The sequence below is a fragment of the Triticum urartu genome, chromosome 3A, assembly GCF_056163025.1.
Source record: "Triticum urartu cultivar PI428250 chromosome 3A, HENAU_Tu73, whole genome shotgun sequence".
Classification (NCBI taxonomy): Eukaryota; Viridiplantae; Streptophyta; class Magnoliopsida; order Poales; family Poaceae; genus Triticum; species Triticum urartu.
The window spans coordinates 691,026,785-691,037,113 of record NC_141875.1 but is presented as its reverse complement, the minus strand read 5'-3'; positions in this window follow the sequence as shown (position 1 = coordinate 691,037,113).

Sequence of the window (10,329 nt, the reverse complement as noted above, 5' to 3'; positions counted from 1 at the left end):
TAATTATAAATACATGCAATTAAAGAGATGAGCTATATAGAGAGACTTAATGACAGAAGTAGTAGTACTTACAGACAGTAGCAGGTGATCATTGTTTTATCGAGGGCCAATTGATTGAAAAACTGATAGAACTCCTCAAATGGAATAGGCAACAGTTCAATTCCAACGAGGTCATGCTCCGGTTTAACTCTCGCATACAAAGTACTCCTCCCCCCAGACTCTCTGCAGATTTTCAAGTACCAATCATGTAATCTTCGCATCATCATTGTTAAATATTTTTCATCTTTGACGAGAGGCTTCCTGTACTCGTATCTATGTATCTGCACCTCCATGGTATCATAATGTACATCGTCGGGCAGGTAATCGTCAACATTGCCATAACCGGGCACCATCCTCGGATCGACGACGTCGCTAGGCACCTTGAGGGGGGGGGGGCACAATTGCTTCGCTTGTTCGCCGAGCTGGGCAATTTGTTTCCCAGCTGCTCGTCGTTCTTTCAGCCTTTGATCACTAACTGTACTTCCCGACCGCTCCGCTTCGGCCCATGTCTTTGCAATAATGCGCTCATAGTAGCCTTTCGGCGGAGACTTGGGTGGTTTTGCTAGGGCAGCCAGAGTGCGCTTCACTTTCACCGTATCTACCTTCTCCTCCGGAGGTGGATGTCTCTTTGCTTTCAACCCTTGAAACCAGTCATCCACTTCGGTTCGCGCGATCTTCGCGTTATCCTCCGGGGTCCTCTCGTATGGTAACTTCTCTGGAGTCTTCAGAGAAGGACCGAATCTGTATGTCCTCCCGCCTCTGGTTGTACTGCTAGACGCCGACCGAGCAGACAGAGCGGTTGTCTTCTTTACTTGCTTACGAGGCGGAGGAGAAGGACTATGATGCGCCGGAGCAGCTGGAGCGGCGGCAAGTCTCTTCCGCCCTTGCTGACGAGGCGGAGAAGGAGGAGGTTGGCTGCTCGGGCGCGTCAGCGCAAGCGGAGAAGGAGGCGGAGTGCCGCCACGCGCCGGAGAAGGAGCCGGCCGAGGGCCCTGATCATCATTCGCCGGAGGAGGAGGCGGTGGAGGAGGCGGAGTGCCCTGACTCGCCGGAGGAGGAGGAGGAGGTGGAGGCGTTCAATTCGGAAGGTTGATGAGCTCCTTCCGCCATAGGCATGGAGTCTTCAGAGCAGACCCCAGCCGAGTCTCCCCTTCACCGGTAGGGTGGTCAAGCTGGAGGTCCTCAAATCCCTCCGTTATTTCATCCACCATCACCCTAGCATATCCTTCTGGAATCGGCCGGCAGTGAAAAGTTGCGTCGGGTTCAGTAGGATAAACAGAGCCAACAGCCGCCTTGACCTTCAAATTCATCCATTGCGTCATAAGGTGGCAATTTTGAGACTCCGTGATAGCATCCACGGGATAGCTGGCAGGAGCCGTCAAGGCATGCTCCGGCTGAAGCAGCTCGGTGGAAGCCATGCTGCTTCTGCGCTTAGATGGCGGGGTAGCTTCGGGGGAGGCTTCGGCAGTACGTTTGCTGCGATTTGCTTCTCGTTCCTCTATCGCGTCTACCCTTGCTTGCAGCGCCTGCATTTGGGTCTGCTGCACTTTTTTCCTCCTCTCATGGGATTTGTATCCGCCTGCGTCCGGAAACCCAACCTTCCATGGAATGGAGCCTGGCGTGCCTCGTGTCCGTCCAGGGTGCTCAGGATTCCCGAGGGCCATTGTAACCTCGTCGTTCTCTCTGTCTGGAAAGAACGTCCCTTCCTGCGCTGCTTCGATATACTGCTTAAGCTTACTGACTGGTATGTCCATTTGATCGTTCGTCCAAATGCACTTCCCTGTTACAGGGTCCAAGATTCCGCCAGCCCCGAAGAACCAAGTCCGGCAACGGTCTGGCCAGTTAATTGTCTCTGGTTCGATCCCTTTATGAACCAGATCATTCTTAGTCTTGGACCACTTAGGCCGGGCTACGAGGTAGCCACCTGACCCCGTGCGATGGTGAAGCTTCTTCTTCGCAGCATTTTGCTTGTTTGTCGCCGACATCTTCTTACTCTTTTCCGATGTCTTGTGGGCCACAAATGCGGGCCAGTGATCTCTGATCTTCTCATATCTGCCCTTGAATTCTGGTGTCTCATTATTTTCGACAAACTTATTCAACTCTTTCTTCCACCTCCTGAATAGTTCTTCCATCCTCTTTAGAGCAAAAGACTTGATTAATTTCTCTTTAACTGGGTTCTCTGGATTATCCTCTGGCGGTCGGGTGAAATTTGACTTCAACTCAGTCCAAAGATCATTTTTCTGCATACCATTGACATAAGACACCTCAGGGTCTTCTGTAGCCGGCTTAAACCATTGCTGGATGCTTATCGGGATCTTGTCCCTAACCCGAACCCCGCACTGAGCAACAAATGCGCTCTTTTTCCTGAGGGGTTCAATAGGTTGGCCGTCGAGCGCGATTGCTATGATCTCAAACTTTTCATCCGAGCTCAACTTTTTCTTCGGGCCTTGTCTCTTTACCGAAGTTGTGCTCGATCCGGAGGGCTAGAAAAAAGAACAAAGACTTAATTAATATGTGTACATACCAAAACAATGAATGCATCAATCAGCTAGTCAGCATAGGCTTAACTAATATATATACCTGGCCGGACTCGGTTCGGTCACCGGAGCCGTCATCGCGGTCTCCTTCTTGCACTGACATTGGGTCACCGGAGCCGTCCTCATGTTCTTCTTCTTGCATCGACATTAGGTCATCGTAGCCAGCTTGTTCACCCTCTCCCTCCAGACCATCGGTTTCGTTGAGAAACAACGAGATGGCATCACTTCCTTCTGCGATTATGTCCCTCAACAATGCTTCTTTTGCTTCGTCTAGGGCGGTGTCCATAGTTTCTACAAATATTTACAACATGGCAATTATTATTCAAACATGACAGATGGATATATTAGTGCCAAACGTAGAACTAGCTACCTAATCATAGTAAGCTATCGGGAGGGGGTATATATCGACAACGACGACACTACATCTATGTCCCTCGACGACCCTCGTTCCCGATAAAAAAAGAGGAAGAAGAAGAAAAAAAGAGGAGAAGAAAGAATAGAGGAGAAGAACTCCTCTATTCTTTCTTCTCCTCTTTTTTTTCCTCTATTCTTTCTTCTCCTCTTTTTTTCTTCTTCCTCTTCTTTTTTTATCCTCTTCTTCCTCTCATGTTCGAGAGGATCGCCGAGGGGTCGGGAGGTTGCCTAGTGTCAAAGGATTCAACAAAACCATGTCTTCATCATTAGGCGAAAGTAACATGTGCATGATGGTACGAAGCTCTTCAAAGTTGTTCTGGAACGGAGTCCCAGATAGGATAATTCGCTTTTTGGAACAAAGTTCAGAAAGAGCCTTCCGAATATCGCTATTTGGAAGGCCTTTGCTGAATTCGTACCAAAAGGTGGATTATTCTATCCGGGACTCCATTCCAGAATAACTTTGCAGAACTTCGTACCAACATGCCCTAGTTAATTCCGGCTAATGATGAAGGCATGGATTTCTTCAATACTTTGACACTAGGAAGCCTCTCTCGACCCCTCGGCGATCCTCTACCCCTCGAACCCTCGATGACCCTGGAACCCTCGACCCCTAGACGACCCTCTTCTTCCTCTCATGTTCGAGAGGATCGCCGAGGGGTCGGGAGGTTGCCTAGTGTCAAAGGATTCAACAAAACCATGCCTTCATCATTAGGAGAAAGTAACATGTGCATGATGGTACGAAGCTCTTCAAAGTTGTTCTGGAACGGAGTCCCAGATAGGATAATTCGCTTTTTGGTACAAAGTTCAGCAAGAGCCTTCCGAATATCGCTATTTGGAAGGCCTTTGCTGAATTCGTACCAAAAGGCGGATTATTCTATCCGGGACTCCATTCCAGAACAACTTTGCAGAACTTCGTACCAACATGCCCTGGTTACTTCCGGCTAATGATGAAGGCATGGATTTCTTCAATACTTTGACACTAGGAAACCTCTCTCGACCCCTCGGCGATCCTCGACCCCTCGAACCCTCGACGACCCTAGAACCCTCGAACCGTAGACAACCCTGGAACCCTCGACCCTCGACCCTATAGAACCCTCGAACCCTCGACCCTGAAACCCTCGACCCTTGACCCCTTAACGACCCTCGACCCTCTACCCTAGTTCCCGACCCTCGACCCCTCGGCGATCCTCGACACCCTCATTCCCGATAAAAATTAAGAAGAAGAAGAAGAAGAAGAAAGGAATAGTGGAGAAGAAGAAAAAATAGAATATATTATATTTTTTCTTCTTCTCCACTAATCCTTTCTTCTTTTTCTTCTTTTTTCTTCTTCTTATTTATTTCTCCTCTTCTTCCTCTCCTCTTCTTCTTTTTATTTAGTTCTCTCGACCCCTCGTCCCTCTCTCGACCCCTCGACGACCCTCGTCCCTGATAACATTTTTTTTCTCCCCTCGACACCTCTCGACCTCTCGTCCCACTCTCGACCCCTCCTCATCATCTATCACCCCCTCGTTTCCTTTTTCCACTCCTTCCTTTTCTTCTTCTTCTTCTTATTCTTCTTCCTTCTTCCTTCTTCCTCTTTTCTTTCTTTTCCTTATTTTACTTTTTCCTCTACACTAACCTAATTAAAATGCACTAACCTAAAATCGATATCTACTAACAAACTAAATAAAAAATTAATACATATATGAAAAAATATATATAAACAAAAAATGCTATGAACATTATATTCATACATACATATATAGCCACACCCATTCATCATATAGCTATAAACAAAAAAATTAATACATATATGAAAAAACATATATAAAAAACAGAGCCTAGACGGCGGCGGCTCACAACGGGGGCGGCCGGCGAGGGCGACGGCGGCGGCGGGCTCGGGGCGGCGCGGGGCGGCGCGGGGCGCGGGCGACGGCGGGGGCGGCGACGACGTCGGGGCGGTGCGGGCGACGATGGGGCGGCGCGGGGCAGCGCCTGGCGGCGACGGGGTAGGGGCGACGAGGACGGCGGGCTCGGGGCAGCGCGGGGCGCGGGCGACGGCGGGGGCGGCGACCACGTCGGGGCGGTGCGGGCGACGACGGGGCGGCGCGGGGCGCGGGAGACGACGATGAGGAATTGAATGAAATTTTTGACAAGTGTTGTATATGTAGCAAGAGCATTGGTCCCGGTTGGTGCTACGAACCGTGACCAATGCCCCCTTTAGTCCCGGTTGGTGCCACCAACCGGGACCAATGGCCTTGTGCTACCCCGCGCCCAAAAGTTTAGTCCCACATCGCTAGCTGAAGGGCGCCGGCACTTGTTTATAAGCGCTGGTGTGCCTCCCCATTCGAGCTCCTCTCTAATGCAGGCTTTCGGGCCTAAACTTGCTACTGCCTGTGGGCCTATTGGGCCTTCTGCGGGCCTGAATCCTGGCCCATGTAGGGTTTCTAGTCGTATTCAGGCCGTGGAGGCCCAGTAGGTGGCATTTTTTGGTTTTTTCTTTTTTATTTCTACATTTTTTGGGTTTTTATTTTTTTATTTCTACTTAAAACTAAATACTTACAGTTTTTTAGTGATTTATTTTTGCTTTTAGGTCACAAATATTATAAACTTTCTGTTAGTGCCATTAGTTTTAAATTTTGAATAGTTTAAATTTGAATTTTTAAAAATTTGTGTGAATCACTAGTTTATGAATAACTTTACTATAAAAATAGAATTTTTTTTCAATTTATTTTTTATTTATACTTACAACTAAATACTTATAGTTTTTTAGTGATTTCTTTTTGATTTTAGGTCACAAAAATTATAAACTTTCTGTTAGTGCCATTAGTTTTAAAATTTTGAATAGTTTAAATTTGTATTTTTTAAAATTTGTGTGAATCACTAGTTTATGAATAACTTTACTATAAAAATAGAATTTTTTTTCTTTTTTGCTATTTATTTTTTATTTATACTTACAATTAAATACTTATAGTTTGATTTTAGGTCACAAAAATTATATTCTTTTTGCTATTGAAGAATATTATAGTTTTATTTTAGTTGATCATAACATAATATTTTAATTGATTGTTTTTATTTTCATAAAAGTTTTGTAGTTCATTCTGTTTGCTATTAATTCATTCTTTGAGCTAAATGACTCTGAAATTGGAAAGCATTTAAAAATGAACTCTAAAAGGTTGAAAGTTGGCATGGTATCATCATTTCACCCACATAGCATGTTCCAAAAAGTAGACAGGGTTACGACAAAAACTTGATGCACTTCGTGTACAAAATGGACAATCACTTTCGAAGTATCAAAGTTTTGGACAATAACTGCGCCACATCATTGGCTAGGACGAATGGTTCGTCTGTGTACCCAAGATTGTTTAGATCCACTGTTGTCATACCGTACTGTGTGTCTACCTGTACCCCGCCTCCTGACATATTGATCCATTTGCCTCAACACATAAAACCTTGAACCATAAGACATGAAAGCATTTCAAATGAACTCTGAAAAAGTTGAAAGTTGGGATGGTATCATAATTTCACCCACATAGCATGTGCATGTACAAAACAGACAATGGTAGCATGTTCGTCTGTTACAAATTTGGCATGGTATCATCATAATAGTTGCGGGAGAAAGTCTTCACTTTTTCTTCGCTTGTTTATCAGGATGCTTGGGTCAGCCTTGACATTGAAGGGAGGAATTTCATGAAACTTTTCATGATCTTCAGACATGTCTGTCTTGCCGTCCACTCCCAGGATGTCCCTTTTTCCTGAAAGAACTATGTGGCGCTTTGGCTCATCGTATGATGTATTCGCTTCCTTATCATTTCTTTTTCTCAGTTTGGTAGACATGTCCTTCACATAGATAACCTGTGCCACATCATTGGCTAGGACGAACGGTTCGTCAGTGTACCCAAGATTTTTCAGATCCACAGTTGTCATTCCGTACTGTGGGTCTACCTGTACCCCGCCACCTAACAGATTGACCCATTTGCACTTAAACAAAGGGACCTTAAAATCAGGTCCGTAGTCAAGTTCCCATATGTCCACTATGTAACCATAATATGTATCCTTTCCGCTCTCGGTTGCTGCATCAAAGCGGACACCGCTGTTTTGGTTGGCGCTCTTTTGATCTTGGGCGATCGTGTAAAATGTATTCCCATTTATCTCGTATCCTTTGTAAGTCAATACAGTCAAAGATGGTCCCCTGGACAACAAGTACAACTCATCACAAACAGTGTTGTCACCTCCGAGACGTGTTTCCAACCAACTGCTGAAAGTCCTGATGTGTTCACATGTAATCCAGTCGTCGCACTGCTCCGGGTGTTTGGAGCGCAGACTGTTCTTGTGTTCATCGACATATGGGGTCACCAAGGTAGAGTTCTGTAGAACTGTGTAGTGTGCTTGAGACCAAGAATATCCGTCCCTGCATATTATTGAGTCTCTTCCAAGAGTGCCTTTTCCAGTCAGTCTCCCCTCATACCGCGATTTAGGGAGACCTATCTTGTTAAGGCCAGGAATGAAGTCAACACAAAACCCGATAACATCCTCCGTTTGATGGCCCATGGAGATGCTTCCTTCTGGCCTAGCGCGGTTACGGACATATTTCTTTAGGACTCCCATGAACCTCTCAAAGGGGAACATATTGTGTAGAAATACGGGCCCCAGGATGACAATCTCGTCGACTAGATGAACTAGGACGTGCGTCATGATATTGAAGAAGGATGGTGGGAACCCCAGCTTGAAACTGACAAGACATTGCGCCACATCACTCCTTAGCCTTGGTACGATTTCTAGATCGATCACCTTCTGAGAGATTGCATTGAGGAATGCACATAGCTTCACAATGGCTAATCGGACGTTTTCCGGTAGAAGCCCCCTCAATGCAACCGGAAGCAGTTGCGTCATAATCACGTGGCAGTCATGAGACTTTAGGTTCTGAAACTTTTTCTCTGGCATATTTATTATTCCCTTTATATTCGACGAGAAGCCAGTCGTGACCTTCATACTGAGCAGGCATTCAAAGAAGATTTCTTTCTCTTCTTTCGTAAGAGCGTAGCTGGCAGGACCTTTATACTGCTTCGTAGGCATGCCGTCTTTTTCGTGCAAACGTTGCAGGTCCTCCCGTGCCTCAGGTGTATCTTTTGTCTTCCCATACACGCCCAAGAAGCCTAGCAGGTTCACGCAAAGGTTCTTCGTCACGTGCATCACGTCGATTGAGGAGCGGACCTCTGGGTCTTTCCAGTAGGGTAGGTCCCAAAATATAGATTTCTTCTTCCACATGGGTGCGTGTCCCTCAGCGTCATTCGGAACAGCTAGTCCACCGGGACCCTTTCCAAAGATTACGTAGTGCAAATCATTGACCATAGCAAGCACGTGATCACCGGTGCGCATGGCGGGCTTCTTCCGGTGATCTGCCTCGTCTTTGAAATGCTTGCCTTTCTTTCGACATTGATGGTTGGTCGGAAGAAATCGACGATGGCCCAGGTACACATTCTTCCTGCATTTGTCCAAGTATATACTTTCAGTGTCATCTAAACAGTGCGTGCATGCGTGGTATCCTTTGTTTGTCTGTCCTGAAAGGTTACTGAGAGCGAGCCAATCGTTGATGGTCACGAACAGCAACGCCTTAAGGTTAAATTCCTCCTGTCTGTGCTCATCCCACGTACGTACACGTTTCCATTCCAAAGCTGTAAAAGTTCTTCAACTAATGGCCTTAGGTACACATCAATGTTGTTGCCTGGTTGCTTAGGGCCTTGGATGAGAACTGTCATCATAATGAACTTCTGCTTCATGCACATCCAAGGAGGAAGGTTATACATACATAGAGTCACGGGCTAGGTGCTGTGATTGCTGCTCTGCTCCCCGAAAGGATTAATGCCATCCGCGCTTAAAGCAAACCATACATTCCTTGGGTCCTTTGCAAACTCATCCCAGTACTTTCTCTCGATTTTTCTCCACTGCGACCCATCAGCGGGTGCTCTCAACTTTCCATCTTTTTTTCGGTTCTCACTGTGCCATCGCATCAACTTGGCATGCTCTTCGTTTTTGAACAGACGTTTCAACCGTGGTATTATAGGAGCATACCATATCACCTTCGCATGAACCCTCTTCCTGGGGGGCTCTCCGTCAACATCACCAGGGTCATCTCATCTGATCTTATACCGCAATGCACCGCATACCGGGCATGCATTCAGATCCTTGTATGCACCGCGGTAGAGGATGCAGTCATTATGGCATGCATGTATCTTCTCCACCTCCAATCCTAGAGGACATACGACCTTCTTTGCTGCGTATGTACTGTCGGGCAATTTGTTATCCTTCGGAAGCTTCTTCTTTAATATTTTCAGTAGCTTCTCAAATCCTTTGTCAGCCACAACATTCTCTGCCTTCCACTGCAGCAATTCCAGTACGGTACCGAGCTTTGTGTTGCCATCTTCGCAATTGGGGTATAACCCTTTTTTGTGATCCTCTAACATGTGATCGAACTTCAGCTTCTCCTTGGGAGCATCACCCGTGGCAGCATCATTGGGCACATCATCTGGTTCCTCTTGATCTTCACCAGCTCCCCCCGTTGCAGCATCACCGTATTCAGGGGGCACATAGTTGTCATCGTACTCTTCTTTTTCGCCATCTTCCATCGTAACCCCTATTTCTCCGTGCCTCGTCCAAACATTATAGTGTGGCATGAAACCCTTGTAAAGCAGGTGGGAGTGAAGGATTTTCCGGTTAGAGTAAGACCTCGTATTCCCACATTCAGTGCATGGACAACACATAAAACCATTCTGCTTGTTTGCCTCAGCCGCATCGAGAAACTCATGCACGCCCTTAATGTACTCGCGGGTGTGTCTGTCACCGTACATCCATTGCCGGTTCATCTGCGTGCATTATATATAATTAAGTGTCCAAATTAATAGAAGTTCATCATCACATTAAAACTAAAGTGCATACATAGTTCTCATCTAACAACATATAGCTCTCCAGAGCATCTAATTAATTAAACCATACATTGAAACTATGTAAAACATTTCAATGCGAAAACAAATGCGATCATAATCTCAACCAAGGTAACAATTGATCCAACGGCATAATGATACCAAGCCTCGGTATGAATGGCATATTTTCTAATCTTTCTAATCTTCAAGCGCATTGCATCCATCTTGATCTTGTGATCATCGACGACATCCACAACATGCAACTCCAATATCATCTTCTCCTCCTCAATTTTTTTTATTTTTTCCTTCAACAAATTGTTTTCTTCTTCAACTAAATTTAACCTCTCGACAATAGGGTCGGTTGGCATTTCCGATTCACATACATCCTAGATAAATAAAATCTATGTCACGTTGGTCGGCATAATTTTCATAAACAATAA